This window comes from Lissotriton helveticus, chromosome 4_1 (genome assembly GCF_964261635.1).
Source record: "Lissotriton helveticus chromosome 4_1, aLisHel1.1, whole genome shotgun sequence".
In the NCBI taxonomy this organism is placed as follows: domain Eukaryota; kingdom Metazoa; phylum Chordata; class Amphibia; order Caudata; family Salamandridae; genus Lissotriton; species Lissotriton helveticus.
In genome coordinates, this window is record NC_136063.1 from 616642554 (window position 1) to 616662702 (window position 20149).

The following is a 20149-nucleotide window of genomic DNA, read 5'->3' on the forward strand; positions in this document are numbered from 1 at the left end:
TTGCGGCAAAGTCACATAATGACAAGTAAAATATGTGCATCAGGAGAAACAGCAATATGCACAGATAAAACATTTCAGAATCATCCAATAATGGTGTTATCATTATTTTGACCACTGAACCAAACATGCTAAATCAGGTCGGTTTAAACATTATTTACACTAATGTGTTTTATAATGATTTATCACGGTGCTCTTAATAAGCAGCATTCAGTTCTTTTAACTTGTGATCCTGAATGTTCTAAATTTCTTCGGTGTATCTCAGTGACGACAGGTAATTTTAAGAGGGGGAGCGAACGCGGTACACACTCACTCATACTCATGCATTCACATGCTTGCGCACACACATACATTCACAATACCCATTAGCAAATAGTCAAACATGCACTCATGCATGCACCAAACATTAATTTAAAAACATCACATTGACCTGCAGCATTGCCTCAAAGGTCCCAGGAGGGTTGACACTGCTGCTTTCCCTTGTTGGATGACCTTAGGTCAGTCAGTGAGGGAAGGTGGCAGTCCCAAGCCTCGGAGGTCCCAGGAGGGCTGGGATTGCTGCCTTTCCTCATTGGCTGGCCCTGGGTCAGCCCGTGAGGGAAGGCAGTAGTCCCAACCTCGTTACAGAGTGGGGTGTGGTCACTGAGACTGCTGACCTCACCCCAATCTGTGACAAGGTGTCACTGATTGACGGTCGGCCCTGGGCACTTCAGAGCTTAAAGTGAAGCGCAAGGTCCGAGCCAATGAGTGACGCTTCCCTTCGTCATGGGGGAGAGGGCCTTGCAGACCTTTTCTGAGCTGAGGTGGTCACTCCCACAGGTTGCATACACAGCCCAGAAAAGTTCAGCTCAGGCAGCCAGGTGCCTGCACATGTAGCACGTGCCTGCTTCCTGGCCGCCTGATCTGAAAATGAAGTGTGTCTGTCAGGCTGAAATTTGCTCAGACTGACAAACACTCTTCCTGAAGGGCAAAATGTGAGGGGACGGGGCCCCTCAGCCCCTATGGATGGGCCATGGCTGGTGTGTGGGATGTCATGCTGATTGCTAATTTAGTCTAACAGTATACAGGGCAACCCAATCTTCCCCAAGGAAATGGGTATAATTAATTAAATAGACAGTAATCCCTGAGGAATCATTTAGCAAACAAAATTCATTATTACAAAAATCGTCATAACCCTGAACGAAAAATTCTATATAACACAGGACAAGGTTATCTCAGAAAAGTTTCCTTTTATCAAAACTTTGTTTTACCCTTTTCAAACATCTTATTTTATATATGTTATGGATAATTTTTTGTGCAGGACATAGAAATATGTACAATAATAAATATATATATATATATATGTACAATTAATATAAGGCAACCAAAACTGCTGTGAAAAATGTGTATTTGCAACAGTATATTACACCTTCAGCGTATTTGTATGGATTCAACAAATATTGCCATACGGTATCATGAGAATACGTTATTCATACATTTCTTCAATTTTCAACAAAGATATATTCACAACCAGAAGGTGTAGTAATGATTGCTAATTTAGGGCATTTGTTTGTTCCTCTGCTTCAGATATTAACTCTGTGGACTATTTGAACTAGGGCCCCATGAATTGGTACTCAATTGCTGATTAATTACAAGCACCAGGCCCTTCCACCTTATATTAAGGGGGCCTGAGCTGTTTGTTAAATAGTTCCTAATAAAGTGTACACTCAACTAGATGACACATAAGTAAAACTAATTATTGCTTTCAGTCTAATACGCGTGTAAATATACTCTTGGTTATTGTGCGTTCAGAAAACTCTAAACTTTTCAATGAAAGTAAATGAACTGACTAAGTGTCGTAGGAGGGGGAGGGAAAAAGAAGGGTGTGTGTATGTGGTGGTAGGGAACTTCAATAGTAGTTCTACTTTTTTAATAAAGAAGCACCCTCAGGGCACCTGTTGCTTAGATTGCACTGAAACATCATTTCAATGCTAATTTAAAATAACTGAGAACGGGGATAATCACAAAGGCCCCAAGTCACTATGTAAACGTACACTTTTGTGTAAGTTTACTGTTTTTCTGTATTCACAAACAAGCAATTTAATAGCTTTATGGCTGGGGAAACTCCGTAGTTGGGGTACAGAACTCTGCACATAAAATGATAGGCCTGTCCTGACACAGTTTGTGATCACCAGATTATTGTGTACCCTGGGAAACAAGAAGCTTAAAACAATTCAGTGCAGTTACTGTAAAATGATGGAATTTTATAAACATGTACTTTTTTTGCTGCTGCCCAATTGCAAACAACATGCTGCAAAGTGGAGGCTTGTAAATCTCCCCCTAAAACCTGGTTACCTTGTAAGCAGTTTGCAAATGTAACCTTTAGCGGATTCAGTGACTGGAAACACTAAAAACTGAAACAAAGAAAACAGTGGCAATAGGTACAGCAGTGCAGGGTTAACTTTGAAATGGAATCTAATGCATCTTTGAGTTTGTGAAGATGGTAAAAGTTTTTGAGAAATGAAACGTTGCTCCCGTTTAAGGGTTAGCAGTTGTTGGTGCCTTAAAATACAGATATCTGTTGAGCTTGGGTCCTGGTGGCTCCCAGAATCAAAGACACAAACCTTGATAAAGAGGAACAGGCAGGCTGGGATCTCACCCACAGGGACAATGGTGTGAGAGCCCAATAGGACAAAGCGCTACTCAGGTGTTTCTTAGTCTGGCGAATGCACGCGTCAATCAAATGGTGAACATGTGCAACAAAAAAGTGTCAGGGGATTGATATAGAAACATCAGAAGGTGCTTTGATGGGATGAGGCAGTGCCTCCATTCAGGCTACCAAATCTTGCGGCAATTGTTTCGTGCTGGACGTCGTCCTCTGATCACTCTCAATAGGTAGAAACATTTTCTATATGCTGCGTCCATGTGTAGACTTTATGGGCTGATAGTAGTAGGCTTTCACTGAGGCAAGGTCAGCAGAAGCTCAGGGCAACAGACTCTCACCAAGGGAAGTAGTCAGCTCCATGTTCTAGAAACCCTACACAGGGTCTACAAAGTTCTGTTGAAGAAGCCGGGGAGAAGCTCTGCCTTATGCATCCAAGTGCTCGCAGATAACAGCATCGCTTTCTGAATTAAAGGAGGCAAGCTAAAAGCCTGATATGATGGGAGAATGCTGTTCCAGAAGCCGGTGGTGTGGAGGGAGATGTTTGACTTCTGTTATTCTACTAGCAACAATGTTTTGAGTTTGAACCTGCTGATGACATTTTTCTTTGTATCACACTGACTGCCTGATCTGGTTAGCTTTTTGACCTGATATGTTGGTGTACTTGCCTTTTCCCCTTTAAAGGTGATGCAACAGTTTTGAAGAAGATGCAAGCCTTTAGGAAAATCCCATGTAAGTCCTTCTGTGTGAGTTGATATAATGGTATTTTTCCTTCCATTTTGCTTGGGCAGGCAGCAGTATAATGTTCTTCAGTGCAGCCAGCAAGGACACAGGGTGCCAGAGAGGAGGTCAGACCGCGTGTGCAGCTGGAACAGAAGGGATCTGACAGACCTTCTGAAACCCACTCCCAGTAGGTGTGGTTTCACTTTCTGCAACAATGCAATCTGGAATCCTGCTGTTTTGATGTCCCTAGCAATGTGTGTCTGAATGGAGAAGTAAGAGTGGAGGGAGAATAAAAGCAATATGGGATAAACTGAGGTGTGAATCTGTTTAGTTTCCAGCAAGATTACAAATATTGTTTGGATCTTGCATTTTCTTACCGCTTGCAAAGAAGGAAAAACATATTTTGGTAACAATGGTTTGCAGGTAATTATGAACGAGCACAAGGTAGGTATTGAGTTGTGGGATGTCATTGGCACATATTCTGGTGGAATTGTGAGGCATGAAAATACTGATGGATTTTAATTTTGTCATCCGTGAACAATGATTTAGGAGGTTTCTTATAGAGTTTGAAAATGAAAGTATAGATGATAGATCTCTAGGGCAATCTGTGGATACTAGAGGCTTATAGGATCACTAGGTGTCCCTCTGGAAGAATGAATGATAGTGTGGCGTATCAGGGAGGCGCCTCCGAAGCACTGTGTATGAGAATTCCATGCAGGTTTATAAGATGTTTTATGGATGATGGTGTCGAAGGCTGCAGAAAGGTTGAGCAGGATCATTGTATATGGCGCTCCTTTGTCAGGGAAGACAAATTCATCCTTGACTTGGGCCGTTCTAGTCTCTGTGCTGCCTTTGTGCTTAATCTGAACCTAGGGGCAAACTGCTAGTCATGCAAGAATTGATTCCTATTGATTTGATTATCTAGTACGATGACAAAAGCTTTGTCGATGATATTTCAGAGGAGTGGCATGTGAACGAAGGACCTGTGATTTACACGTTTTTGGGGGTCATTTTCGTCATGTTAAGAGTAGGTTTAGTGTTTCTCCATCAGAGGGCAGCACAATGCTTGATGGCAGGGGGTCCTCAACATGAGGAAATAATTGGGAATTGCGCATATGGCGTTGAGATCTTTGTGCAAGCATAATGGACCCTGCCGCTCTGTTTAGAAAGGTAATGTACTTTAAATATATTTTGTGTTATTTTGGGTCTTTTAATGAAGTCTTCATTCTCATTACAACATAATAAGTTAAGCTGGAAAATGTAGACAGCAATATTTGCACTATAAGGGACCAACTTACGTGTTGAAAGTCAGAGACAAAGTATCTGAAAGTCATATATGCTCTAAGACAGCCCCAGGGCTCCGCTCTGAGTACAATGATGCCCTTTACTGAGCAAACAACACCCCATATTAGAAACCTGACCTTTCTCAATTCAGAGCCGAGCACTTCAGACTAGTGTACATTGTCGTCTTCCAAAGAAAATTAAATAAACATCCATTTTCAACTCAGACCACACTGAATCTTGCTGACAATATTGTACGTGTTTGTGTGCTTTTGTAAAAAATAATGTATCGGTGAATTTGTGAAGACATTTAAGAAATAGAAACATACTAATATGTTTGGTTCTATCAACACTTATTTTCTTTGTGAATGATAGAAGTGTTGGATGGGCTGCCTAACCCTTTTCTAAGTAAAACAACAATTGTACAAATGCCAAAATACTTATTTTATGTTACAGAACACAACGCAGTAGAAGTCCCAGGCACTGAATGGGATAACCTATTGTGGTATGCTGCTGTGTGCAGAAGCAAAATCAATCAATCAATCAATCAGTCATTTGTTAAGCGCACTACATACCCGCAAGGGTCTCAAGGTGCTGGGGGGGGGAGGTGGGGGGCGCTACTGATCGAACAGCCAGGTCTTTAGTATCCTGCTGAAGGTCAGCAGGTCTTGGGTCTGTCGTAGGCTCAGTGGGAGGGTGCTCCAAGGCTTGGCGGCGAGGTGGGAGAAGGATCTCCCGCCGGTAGTTGTTCTTCAGATGCTTCGGACGGTGGGGAGTGAGAGGTCGGCGGAGCGGAGCTGGCGGTTGGGGGTGTTCAAGGAGAGCCGTCTGTTGAGGAAGGCTGGGCCCGTCTTGTGGAGTGCCTTGTGTGTGTGGATGAGGAGCAGGAAGGATATCCTCTTGTTGACGGGGAGCCAGTGCAGGTTTCTCAGGTGGGGGGTGATGTGGCCGTGTTGTGGTACATCGAGGATCAGTCGTGCCGAGGCGTTTTGGATGTGTTGTAGTCGATTGATGAGCTTGGTCGGGGCTCCCGCGTAGAGGGCATTTCCGTAGTCGAGTCTGCTGCTGACGAGAGCCTGGGTGACTGTCTTTCTTGTATCTGTCAGGATCCATCTGTAGATCTTTTACGGAGCATGCAGAGGGTGTTGAAGCAGGAGGAGGAGACATTGTTTACTTGCTAGGCCATTGAGAGCGTTGAGTCGAGGATGATTCCCAGATTGTGTGCGTGGTTGGTGGGGGTCGGGGCTGCCCCTCGTGCCGCTGGCCACCAGGAGTCGTCCCAGGCTGACGTGTTAGAACCGAGGATGAGGACCTCCGTCTTGTCTGAGTTCAGCTTCAGACGGCTGATCTTCATCCAGTTGGCGACGGCCTTCATTCCTTCATGGAGTTTGGCTTTGACGGTGATGGGGTCCTTGGTGAGGGAGACGATCAGTTGAGTGTTGTCGGCGTAGGAGATTATGTTGAGGTCATGCTGTTGGGCGACGTGTGCGAGCGGGGCCAGTTAAATGTTGAACAGTGTCGGGCTGAGGGAGGATCCTTAGGGTACGCCGCAAATGATCTCGGAGGCTTCGGAACGGAACGGAATGATACTGAAGCAGACCAGTGAATGAAGAGGGCAGACTGAAGGCCCCCCCATGTAACTGTGTATATGTAAGTATTGAAAACAGAGCTAACACAGAATCTAAAAAGATAGCAATATATCTCATAAATTCAGAAGCCCATTATGTTTGTCGATACGCTTATGGTGTCAACTAACACCAGTCAGATTTTTGGATGCAGTTTGGCTGCTTAAAAATCAAAGGCAATACAGTTGTGGTGAAATTTACAACAATACAATTAAGTGCCCTTTATTGCAAAGACTGATAATGAACATCACAATGGTGGGCCTACTTCAGATTAGATTAAATACAACATTGTCCAATATTAACTCAAACTGCTTTTGTCCTCTAAACTCAATCGATTAAATGATATCTGCCACTCACTGGTAATTCAAGAAACTCTGAAGCTAGAAACCCTCAAACCAGTTACTAAGTCCATCATTGTTTCTATGGTAAAGATCTTAAGATCCCATCTTGCTCCAGGAAAATCATTGCTAACCTCTGATCAGGTCACGGTGAGTTTCCTAACTGTTTTACAAGTGGATCAATCCAATTACATCTCTAAACACAGTTAGGAGGCCCCAGTGCCCTAATTAATATTTGGCCCACCTGTAGACTATGCTTCCTAACTATTAGGAATGAGAGCCATTACACTAGTACTTTTCCAAACCATCACCCCATTGCAGGCAAAACATACCCACTCACTCACACAGCCTTAGCACACAGGAAGAGGTGGCACCGGGGGACCATAGCAGCATGGGAGAGCACCATGGAGACTGTTGTCATTGAGGGGAAGGACAGTTCACACATCAAGGAGCTACAGGAAACACTATCACCTTGTGAGTTGTGGAAACCACTGGCAAGTAAGCTCTGTCTTCATAATGCAGGTCCCTCTGGAGCAGCATTTAGGGAAAGGCCTACAAAAGTCACTGTAACTAAAGGGTAGTGTCTCATCAATGTCCACACTATGGCTGTTCATATTTGATCAGGTGTGCACTTGCGTTTTTTCTTTTAAATTCCTTTGTTACTCTTCTTCCTCCCCAGGGAGAGTTTCTTTCAATTCTGTTCTTCTCTGTCTTGCAACACTCTCCCTTGAACCCTAATATTTTGATTCCTTCACTCCTAATCCAGTGAAGCTGTTCTTGGGGAGGGTGGGTTCCCTCTGACCGACTCCAATCACTTGTACTTGTGTCAGCTTCCTATCACTCTACAGAGGAATGTATCACCCTTCTGTGATGTTGCTGCTTGGGATCCAAATCATCCGCAGCTATGCATTCTGTATCAGCGAATTCACCTAAGAACTCTGGCAGTGGGTGCAGGGCCGGACTGGCTACCGGGCAGTTGTGTGTGCTGCCGAGCAGGGGGATGCTTTCGTTGATGGGGACCTGTGTGTGCAAAATGAAATCCGTTTTGCTTTTTTTTTTCAAAGCGCAGTCAGGTCCCCATTAACGAAATACGCACATACCACGGAGAAATCATCCCCCTGCTCGGCAGCACACACAACTGCCCGGTAGCCAGTCCGGCCCTGAGTGGGTGGATTATTGAGAGCTAAGACATGAATTGGACCACAAGGGCAGGACAACTTACTGGTTGATGCCCTTGTTTCATTTCAGTTCCCTTGAATCATTGCTGTTTCCCAACCGTTAGGCGGTACTCCCTTCTGCTCTGTATGATATACTGGGAAGAGTGATCCCTTAATGGGCATGGAGGCACCACTTCTGAGCCACTCTCGAGGCTTCATCTGTATCCAGCCACTACAAATGGACACCAGTGAAGGAACTGAAGAGTTGTACAGATTCCCAACACAAAACAGTTCAGTGGGACTAATGGCCTCCTTGATGATCTGCAATATTGATTCCTATTATGCTCAGCCTATATTCTGCTATGCTACATATGATTGATGATGAGATGCACATTCTCAATAATGGTAGTTCCTTTTTATTGACCCTTCGTCACCTGTCAGCAGTCTTTCACAACCACAAATCCCTATCAATGATTCTGAAAGACTGGGTGCACATAGAGAATATGGTTAAGTAGTTTACTTAATTTTTCAATAAGCACCTACATTGAATTCTCTCTACATTGACTTAAATCTCATTTCCTCCTCTTAAACTACCATTCAGTATAATCCTGGTCCGTCACTATCAACATCCCGGGCTGATGACCAGCCATTATTGTGCCCATCAAATCCCTTGGATTAATTTTGAATTCAAACTTAACGTTCACACTTACAGTAAAAAGTAGCCACAAAAAAAATAACAAAAACAAGGCATAAAGCCTCATTTTCCAGAACAAGACTTCAGTACAGTGGTACAGTCCTTGTAACTTGCCATCCTTGAATGCAGTAGCTCCTTAGTAACTCCTAACATAGTAGAATGCGCAAAATATATCTTGCGCCATTGACAGTGGACGGGCTTACTGCAGCTCATCAAAGTCTCTGATAACAGCTACTTTAACAATATCAGTTATTGGCGTCTCTCACTACAATGGTTACATTTTGACATCAGACACAGTGCAAAATCAAGACCTGCTTGCAGTGTCCCCCCACATTTTACCCCCATTTTCACCAATAGATGCTGGTTTTCTTACTCTGAATGTGCCCTGGGCTCTGCTAACAAGACCCAGGACCTGTACTCTGATTAAAAGTACATGGTTAGGTATAATTATAATTGACAGTGACAGACCCTGTAAGTCTTTAATATATAATAAGGCAAGGAGATTTAAACTACCTATAAATGCCTGGTATATAATAGGAGAGGGAGTTTTAAAAGCCCAGTAGATTTTCTGCACTAAAGTGTACACTTTTGAGTTACTTGCTGTAATTTGTGCATATGACACCCCTAAGTTCTTCCCTTGGGTAAGGGTGCCTTTTATCTGGGAGCAGAGACATTATAAAATATGTTTTATAAGCCCTGGTGAGTGAAAAACTGCAAATGCAGTTTTACCCATTGTAGTAAATCGTACCAGAATGCTAACATCAAGATATTTAATTTAAGTGTAAATATTGACAGGAGCCACCTAAAATATCCTTCAATGTATCAAATTAATAGTTATGATAAATCCAACAACTTGCCACTGTTAGAATATTATAACTATTACAGAAAATACAGTATTAAACTTTATTTTCTGTGAGTCAAAATACAGCTTTCCGGCTGCCCTCTCCTGATTGGGCAGCTTTTGGCAGACTGAGCCAGAGCTGCTTGATGAGATGTGAGGTGTCCTGTCAGAGGAGACAATGGAGTTCCTGTGGGGGGAGAACTTTAGCTGCCAAAGCCAAAAGGCAGGAAGCGGTGTGGGAGCCAAACTGGTCTTCAAAGGGAGAATGACAGTTTGGGGCTAACACAGGCTGATCCCCACATCCCACACCCCCAGCCACACTTGATCCTCAGTAATTAGATTAGTCAGGGGGTTGGAAGGGGTGTGTTAGTGAACTTAGCCACACCAGTGGGCTGGCTTAGACAGATCTAACCTCAAAGGAGAAGAATTCTACATTTTTAGAGGATGGTGCTTTCTAGGACAAGCATATGGCACGCTTTGGAGGCAGTGGTCATACACCTGGGCAGCACCCTTCATACCATTAATCAGAGATTCCCCCCCCCTGCTTGATGCCCAGAAACTGTAAATAAATATGGGAGAGCTGAATAGCTCCTCAGATCTACTGCCTGAAACCACTAGGAGAAGAAGGGCTACCCTTCTGGAATCTGGATCTGCACCCAAAGGACTGCACTCTGAAGGACTGCACCTGCTGCACAATCTAGTACTAAAGCCCTAAGCACTTTACCTTGATTAAGAAGTGGACTCCCTGCAAGCTACAGGTTAACAGAGCCCACTTGCATCATCTCCATCGAGAGTCCTCATTCTTGAGTGCATCCAGTAGACTATTAGGGATATGGCCAATCGTATTGTGGAAATTGTGGTCTAGACATCCCAAGGACCATCTATAGGAGATATCAGACCCTTGGATTTGTGTTTTGGACACTTTGAACCCTAAAAATGTCTTCTGGAAGAAGATCCAGATGTTTGGTGAAGTTTGGAGCAACTTTTGCTATAAACATACAGGTGCATTGTGGGAGTTGTAGTCCCAGACCCCAAGAGGCAAACCAGAGCATCTGAACCCTATGCTGGTGCTGTGGACCCCTTTCCCACATCAAGAAACACTTCTGGAAATAAGTGGAAAGAACTCTTGACTTTGTCCTGGTCCAGCACAACCTGTTTTAATCCTTTGAGTGCAACTTGCTTCTAAGCACTAGTTAAACGTTTCATATTAAAACATTTTTATCCCTGGTTCCCTACATTGGATGTTTGTGATGTTGATGGCTATTTGTTCAGAAACATATAATCTATTTTATAAATTGGTGTTGGATGTGTATTGTATGTTGTCTTACTTATTTAATGTGCTGGTGTTTTTAAATGCTTTACACTCCTGTTTCCTAAGTTACGCCTGCCTGCTCATAGCCAGCTACCAAGGGTTGATCAAGGGAATCATTCATTGAGACCTTGTCTGCGCCTGTTATTTTGGTTGAGACTTTATTACTAGTGGTAAGTCACTACTTATTACTACTAATAAACCACTTTCCAACAGACACATGTTAAAAGGTCCTACCTTGAGCACAAAATCTTAAATTGTGGTTATCTTGGAAAATCTCAAGAAACTGTGGCCTCTAGGAAGCTGTAGCGGCCAGTACCCTGCCAACGTGACAGGATGGGCCGGGCCGGAGGAGGGAGGTGGGGAGGGGCGTGAGGGGGAGAGGGAGGGGGACAAAAATAATTAAAATAAATAAAACACACCTGAATGCCACCGCCGGATTGCACTCCTCCAGGCTTCTTCTCTGTCAATGTCTTGGTGGCGGGTTCAGGGGATTAAAATATAGCAATAATAAAAACAGGTCTAAAACCCATTTTATTATCGTCTTTTTACTGGTGATGGCAGGGAGGGTGGCGCTCCTCCACCCTAATGGAGCGGCCACCACTGCCTAGAAGCACAGAAGCAATGTCCTTGGAGACACCTGCAGTGAGAAAAATCTGACTATGACTTCATTTTTCTCTGGCAGCGCTGCAAAATTTGGAACTCGAGTCCTCTTACCAACAGCAACAGATATTTCCAGACATCCAAACTTTAATTTTCCTCAATCCTATAACAAACTTTCATGGAACAGATGTATTCACTCTGTTTCCCTTCTTCTTATCTGTTGATGTCTATTCAGGTCTATCAGACAGTGCAAGCCGTTTGAATACAACAGGCCAATTGAGAGCCTACTAAGAATTTACAGTAGAGATAGAGGCCACCCACTGATTGGCTTACTTGTCACACTCATTTGCTTGCTCCTTATTCATTGGCTTGCATTGCCTTGTCCTCCTTTTCTTGTGCTTGTCCATTCATTGCAGCATGCCCTCTTAACTATGTCTTTGATTGACTTAACTTGTATCCATCCACTGCTCACTTATAGGAAACAACTTGTTTTCTTTTATTTAAGCACTCCATGAGAGTGCATGTGTTTTCCACCTCTCTCCCTTGAGAGTTCCCCCCTCCTCCCTTCTAAGTTGCTCTGTCCCTCGTGTCCTTCTCCCCTTGTCCAGTGTTGCTCTCTCCCCGTGTGCTTTTCCTCCACTTCTCCATGATGCCTGCTCCCTTATACACTGCTTTTACCCCCCCCCCCCGCACACAGCTTTATTATTTTTTTTATATTCCTTGTCACCCACTCCTAGGCAGACACCGATGAGCCCTACACACACTATATACTGTACTGTACACAAAGATAAATAAATATATAAATGTACAACATCTACACGGTCCCAGCTCTATTAGCACTGCAATGCTAGATGAGTCACACTAACTTTTGAAAACAGCATTTATAAAAACTAGAAAATGCACAGTGGAGTATAAGCATTTTGAATTTCGGGTAGTCAATTAGCAAAGTTTTATTTTTGTGATGTTGACATCCAAAAAAGTTCGGAATGTTTTTTGTATCAACGTAAAAAAGAATAATAGCCATTAGACAAAAATCCAATTATTTGCTTTTTCTAAAAATAGGAAAAACATCAACATTTCCTGAAAAAGTAAGCGAAGTTGAAATGTCTATTGTGCACGAAGTTTGACTTAATCTTAGAACCTGTGAGAGAGCTAAAAATGCATTTACCCATTGTTTTGCATTTTTGCTGCAAAGGATTTCTACGACAAATCTAAAGTGAAACTGTATTTTCACCCTTCAGTCACTGAGAGGGGACTCCAAACCTTTATGGCCTTTCCTAGCATGTCGAGGTTAGCAGCGGACGACTGTTTTGTTTTTGAAAATCTGAAAAAATAGACAATGCTTAACACAGAGCTACCGTTTGGCCTTGAATTTAGCGAAATACAAAATTAAGTCATATTTAGCAATTTGGGGCATAATACAAACCACTTTGAATCCAAACTTATAACAGTAGAGCGACATGTTTAGCAGGTGAAAAATACAATTCATTCTTAAGGTAATGTTAGAAATGTGTCTGCCTGATAGAGACATTGATTTGCCAGGAATAAAATGTGTTGAAGGTGCTGACGGCTGGCTGCTGCCCAGTAAACAGTAGCTTTTATTCCATTACTAGAAGGTGAATTTCTCCCACAAATCGAAACTCCCAGGCACAATGAATCCATTATATGTTACAATTAACCACAGTCAGTGGCATAACATCACCACATGCATAGTGGAAGTGACACTAAGTGATACAGAAAGAAAAAAGGATATTTAGTTACTAACAATATTTCAACTGGGGGTGTTTAAAATATTCCAACAATAATGCCGTCGAATTGCAGGACTGCACTGCTTCAACCTATAGAAAGGCATTTTATTGAGGGGGCAAGTAATGTCTTTAAAAGATACTGGGGAATGCCAGGGTGGTTGGGGGGAATTAGAAGCAGAAAAATTGTATTGCAAATATAATTTGTGCCTTTTTTTTGCTTATTTTTTCCACCCATTTACTGGTCTGCATGGAAATTGGGATCTGGTTGCTCCTGCTGTGTTTCTATCCTGTCTACACCTTCCAAAATTCGCTCTTGCTATTTCTAATAATTCATATGCAGTGATAACAGTGACATCAATATCTGAGCGGGTGCAATAGCACTTTCTTAATCAACATTAATGTGAAAATGGCTGCTATCATAAATAAGGTTACTAATTTGAGAGTGGCGTCTATACCGGCTTAAAAACTCAATCTGGTTAAGTTCCAACCCAGTGCAATGTCACAAGCAGCAGTCAAGACCCTAGAAAAATATATGGCAAGTTCAAGCAGTACGAATCACTGTTAAAGGTAAAATTCCCAAAACAATTTAGAGAAAAAAAGAAAAATTAATAGACACAGATGTTTAAAAATGGATTAGGGAACGTAGGAGATGTGGATATTTAAAGTGCTAAGTCAAAAAGGGCCATGAAACAACAGTCGGTCAGCAGTCAAAGGTCATGGTAGATTGGGACCTATGTGTGATGTCAGACTTACCATGGTGGCGGGAGCTCTGGTATGTCTAGCAGGTCACACACCCGTCAAAGTTTTTATCTTGGGCTTAGTTACATTTCTGGTTCTTTTCTCAAAATCTTTCAGCGGGACAAGGTGCGCCACTGAACTAGATCAGATTCCCTCAAAATCGGATATGCGCTTTACATTAGCACTAAAATCTATAGGCTTCATTCTCAAAAGCAGTCAAAAAATCTGACCGCAAAGTTTAGCTATCTCATGTAGGTGCAGATTTACGGCTGATTGGAATTAACCAAGTGTTTCCAGGCTAGGCCTGGAAATCTGTAACAGTTATTCCAAAGGGAAAATATATTTTTCCTTGGAGAACCGTGCACCACCACATATTTCCCAACCCAGAACAAATTCACTCGTTCCCTTGACAGGAGTGAGTCTATCAACATTTCTAAAGTGGGAAAGGTTCGCGAACTGCTTCTGAATACCATATAAATGGGTATTTTCGTGGATGTTCATAAACTTCCAAGGAATTTGCTTGTAATGCCCTCACCCCTATCAAAAAAGTAGATTTACTTACACAAAACTCTCCAAGTTAGCAAAAAAAAATTACAAATGCAAAACTGCCACTTGTGACTTATAGAAGAGATTTTGCAGTGGTAAAAGTTAAAAAACGAATTGCACATTGTGATGATGTGTTAGATGGAGTGTTGACGAGACATGGAATCAATCAGCGAATTTATAGAGCGCACTACATACCCGCGAGGGTCACAAGGCGCTGAGCAGCATTGTCATGCAGCATCGTCATGAGCTTGCATTCCATGAGTGTCAGTTACTCCTGTACCCCAGCTTATGCAGACGTGTTCTCTTTAGTGCAATAAACTACTTTGAGTTGTATAACTGTGTGTGGAGAGGTTCATTACAGATTTGGCGACGAGGGGGAGACCCATCATGTGGAGGTGTGGCTTACGAAAAGAGAGACCTCAGAGGGACACTACACACATTTAAGTTAGAATTAAGTATGCACATAACCTTGTAGATGACACCTCTACTATTTTTCAAATATTTGAAAATCATAAAATATAAAACAGTTATCTAAGACCCAAGGCTTGAAGGACGGAAGAGGGATGAGTGTAGAGAGGCCTTTCTCAGAACTTGTTTTCTATTTTCTGAGGAGACTTCACCCTGAGCAGAGGAATTCAACAGTCGTCAGAAAAACATTTCTTCAATGCTAAAGATTTGTTCAAATTGTGCTTTAGGACCATCTTTTGGAGGAGATACTGTCATACCTGTTCTGACATAAAACATTATTTATTCATGCAGATTCTTTCTGCGATGTACCTGGCACCCACGTGCTGTGGTTGTTGATAATTAAGTAGGTTGGATCTTACCTCTTTAAATCTGATTTTCTGTGGTTTGTCACCACTCGCAGTCTTTGACACTATAAACGACGATCATCATTTGATTAATACTGTACTAATGCCAGCCTGCTCATTAGATGTCAGTAAGGTCATTAGCATGAACTGAGCTAATTGCTTCAGTGAAATAAAAGTTAATCTTCCGTTTTACACTGATGTGGCACGTTTTATGACTTGCCCTAAACAGGCTGGCGAGGCTCTTGTGCAAATAAATCTCTTCTGTTTGGCTGCAGTGCCTGGTACCTGCCGCTGTTTGTTCCAGAGGGTTGCTTCATGAATATGATTGATTACAGAGATGTGGAGGAACCATGCAGACTCTTAACCCTAATTAAAATGCCCAACAGCACTTGTCTTCTCCTCTGTATCCCGTGCACCACTCGTAACCACCGGGGTTGGTCCCAACTTGCATTTTAGACATCCCATAATTTATGCACTATACAATTGTTTTAAATCTAGTCCAATAATTCAATGTGTACAAAGAGCTACATCATTTACAAAAACTCCTTTACTTGTCAGCATTGAGGCCTATCTTATGTTTGTGGACATGCTTACAGACAGGGCTACTGGAACTATGCACCAATGCAGGAGTACATTATGCGGTAGGGTTGACTAAATTATGCAGCAAAAATGCCAATGATGATGCACCTTCTGTGGTAAGATTAATTTACTATTTTGTCTTTTTAATACCTAACAAGCTTAACACATAATATTACAATCTAGGCATAAGTGTTTAACACTAAAATATAGGAATCAGCCATCGAAATGTGAGGACTTCGCATTTGTGAATGGTTTGCCACTGCATGGCAGCACACGTGGCGATTGTTTTTGAAACTTTTGGTCCAACTGAAAAAATATATATTTTTTTTTGGAAACTGCAAATTATGCGTGGAATGTTGGATTAGGTGGCACATGCACTGAATCCACAATTATGCGAAAACTGCAGCAGAATCACATGATGCCTGTGATCAAGCTTGCAATTAGAATGACCCTGTTCCTAATTTAACCTTAGAGCCCGCTACGGATCTACCGGCCATTAAAGGTCCACTTGCCCTTTAACAAGGGAGCGGGCCTATAATAGCCAGTAGAGCCCGCTATGAAGGGCTCTAAGGCTATTAGAACATACCGCTCCTAGAGGGCAGAATGTTCTAATTTGTAAAATAAAGGCCTCACAGAGCCCGAGGTGGTTGAAATCCCTAAGGGCTCCATGAGACATTTGTTAAACATTGGAATGTTGATGCTCCGTGTTTCTACCGGCCATTAGAAGCCCAGAGCGCTCCATTGTTTTCAATGGAGCACCTAACATTCCAATGTTCTATTAAGTGATCATTATTAAAATTTCAACAAATGCAAGTGCGCCTGAACAGCCCTAACCTAATCAACAAAAGCATGTATAAATAAGGGCAATGCTTGCTGTGTTGCTCTAACCAGTGGCTTGCTTCATGTATTCCTATGTGTTCCTATCTGTGTGTGTTTTCCTTATTTATCCACATACCCGACATGCAATCGGGGGCTTTGGTGGGTTTTTGTTGGGTAAATGCATGGCATGTGTTGCCTAGAGAAGAATCACATATATGAAGCTCAGAGTCATCTAGCCCATCGGCGTAGGTCCCATTGGTGCAGCAGGTGCAGAGGCAACAGAGGCCACAGCTCTGAGGGGCCCGCTGAACGCTGATTATTGGTGTATTTTGCAATTCAGGCAGCAGCCATGGGGTCCAAGTCTTTCACCATGCCACACTGGCTACGCTACTGATATAGATGTTCACCTCAGTCATACTTTAACGGAGGACTTTGCTCAAACCTTTCTTTCTAATAAAAACTTAGAAGCTCCAAGAGAAAGGCACCTGAAAAACTGAACTCATTCCAGGGGACAGATTAGGTTTTGTGTGTAAAACTGCCAGTAGATGTCAGCGCCTGAGCAAGGTTTTACTAAATTAGCCAACTCAAGGACAAAAGAATTGCAGAATGGGCATAGTTCAAGGCTTTTCCTATTTATTTTTACCATTTGTTGTATTTATTACAGCTCTTTTATAAAAAGCACTGTCCAAGGGAAAGAAAAGCAATACGAAAAATGACAACAAAAGCACTTTCAATTACTTTGAACCAAGGTTGGTTGGGTAAATCAAGGAAATGCGCTTTCAGCAAGTTTTAAACCTGACGAGGGCTGATACACTCCTGTTCTGGACAGAGCACTCATTCTACAATGTTGATAAGAAGATGAACAAGTGAAAGCAAGAGAAAGCACATGGATTTCTTGGAACTTTCCTTAGGTTTTGCTGATGAAGCGCTGGTGCCCTTCCACTGCACGTGGAATGAGGGTCCTGGCTCACTCAGCTATCAGACCTCATGCTGGCAGGGCAAATCTGCCTATGAACTGATGTCCTGACTGACTTCAAGACAGAGGTTCAGAAATGGACTCAGAGTGGTTGCTGAGAAAAGTGGTGTTACTCCACCCTCCATTGGCCGGGCACCAGCCGCTACTTCTCAAGTTATTGCACTGCTCACTCTCAACTTAGTGCAGCCCGAAACACTGATTGTCAAATTGCAATTATTCTTAAGTTTGGTTGCTCATACACTGATTAACAAAGGTGGATTGGGGAATTTGAACCTCCTGAGGCGGAAAGCCGGGAGTCACGCTAGACAAAATTGATATTTACTGCTTTTAATTTGTGTGAAAATTGCTTTTAAAATCACTTAGCGCTCACTCCCCAGCACCTACCTGGTACTCCCCAAACAGCCGAGCTAAACGCTGTCAGGGGCAGGAATCGCTCGCACGCCGCCATCACCAGCCTCGAGGAGCCACGGGACACGCCCACCCCTGTTGGCCACGCCCACCCCTCGCCAAGTATAAAACCACGCTCTGATCACTAGAGCTGCATTGTACTTGAACCTCCTGAGGCGGAAAGCCGGGAGTCACGCTAGACAAAATTGATATTTACTGCTTTTAATTTGTGTGAAAATTGCTTTTAAAATCACTTAGCGCTCACTCCCCAGCAGCTACCTGGTACTCCCCAAACAGCCGAGCTAAACGCTGTCAGGGGCAGGAATCGCTCGCACGCCGCCATCACCAGCCTCGAGGAGCCACGGGACACGCCCACCCCTGTTGGCCATGCCCACCCCTCGCCAAGTATAAAACCACGCTCTGATCACTAGAGCTGCATTGTACTTGAACCTCCTGAGGCGGAAAGCCGGGAGTCACGCTAGACAAAATTGATATTTACTGCTTTTAATTTGTGTGAAAATTGCTTTTAAAATCACTTAGCGCTCACTCCCCAGCACCTACCTGGTACTCCCCAAACAGCCGAGCTAAACACTGTCAGGGGCAGGAATCGCTCGCACGCCGCCATCACCAGCCTCGAGGAGCCACGGGACATGCCCACCCCTGTTGGCCACGCCCACCCCTCGCCAAGTATAAAACCACGCTCTGATCACTAGAGCTGCATTGTACTTGAACCTCCTGAGGCGGAAAGCCGGGAGTCACGCTAGACAAAATTGATATTTACTGCTTTTAATTTGTATGAAAATTGCTTTTAAAATCACTTAGCGCTCACTCCCCAGCACCTACCTGGTACTCCCCAAACAGCCGAGCTAAACGCTGTCAGGGGCAGGAATCGCTAGCACGCCGCCATCACCAGCCTCGAGGAGCCACGGGACATGCCCACCCCTGTTGGCCACGCCCACCCCTCCAACGCCCCGAACTCCTTCCATAAATCATGTGTCAGTTCAGGCAGCGCAGCGGACGGGCGCAGCGGGCGCGCCGTCAGCGCGCCGAAGGCGCGCCAAAGGCAAGCCCGTCTGGGCCCGTCCAGGCCCAGTTACTCTGCCCATTTCTGTCACGAAATGCCCGACCTACACCCGGGATAGGCTTCTGGCCCTAAACACACAAAACCACCCCTTCTGCAATTACACCCATACGGGCGACAACCCTTTTACCGGCTGCAGTCTCTGCAATCCTCCTGGCACAGACTCGGCACCTGGTGGACCTCAACTAGGCCTCCTTAACTGCAGGTCGCTCGTTAAACACGCGCATGAAATCAACCTTCTGATCCTAAACCACGCTATGGATATTCTGTTTCTTACTGAAACATGGCTCACTCACAACAATGGCCCTGACATAGTCCTCGCACTCCCTCCTGGCTATCAAATCTGCTCACTGAATAGACCAGATGGTAGAGGAGGCGGCCTAGCCATAATATTCAAGGACGTCTTCACCTGTAGAATCTCTGATGGCAACATCAAAGGCTGTGAAAGCTGCCACTTCTCCATCCAAATCTCCCCAGTAACATCTTTGTCGGGACTGCTTGTATATCGCCCCCCCTCGCCGAATTTCCTAGTAAACTCATAGACCATATCACTATTGAATGCACGACTTCCTCCAACTATCTCCTACTGGGGGACCTCAATATCCACTTTCTGGACCCGGTCGACAAGCAGGCTGTAGAACTCCTACAAGATATCGCCTCTACTGGCCTCGGCCTAAAAAACCCACAGGCGACTCACGACAGAGGACAGCTACTCGATCCCATATTTACAAACATCCAAGATCTAAATACTCGCCCTCATGTCCCCCTCCCTTGGACCGACCACTTCCTGGTCCCCTTTGAATGGCATATCAACATCCCTCCACCTCAACCTCCCAAATTCAGAACGCTTATCAGACGCTGGCACAAACTGGTCCCAGATGAATGGGCAGCCAAACTAAGTGAAGATACCCCTTCCCCCTCTCAAGACACTATCACTGCTGACACCGAATTCAACACATGGGTCACCCAATCTCTGGATGACATCCTCCCGAAATCCAGCACCCTTAAACGTACCAAGAGAGTCAACCCTTCCCCTTGGTACACCCCCGAATTAAATCTATTACGAAAGGAATGCAAGAGAAACGAACGCTTAGGGAGGAAAGATAAAACGGCAGACAAGAAAGACATATTTCGGGCCTCCTTAAAATCTTATAAAACGGAACTCCTCAATACCAAAAGCGCTTTCTACGAAGATAGAATCAAAAATGCCTCCTGCTCGGCCCATGAAACCTTTGCCGTTCTTAAAGAACTCCT

General features: G+C 43.7%; 1 protein-coding gene across 2 annotated transcripts in view; it reads right to left on the reverse strand.

Moving 5' to 3' along the window:
• NKAIN3 (sodium/potassium transporting ATPase interacting 3) overlaps nt 1-20149 on the reverse strand; it is a 2345632-nt gene that overhangs the window by 1856241 nt on the left and 469242 nt on the right. The window lies entirely within an intron of this gene.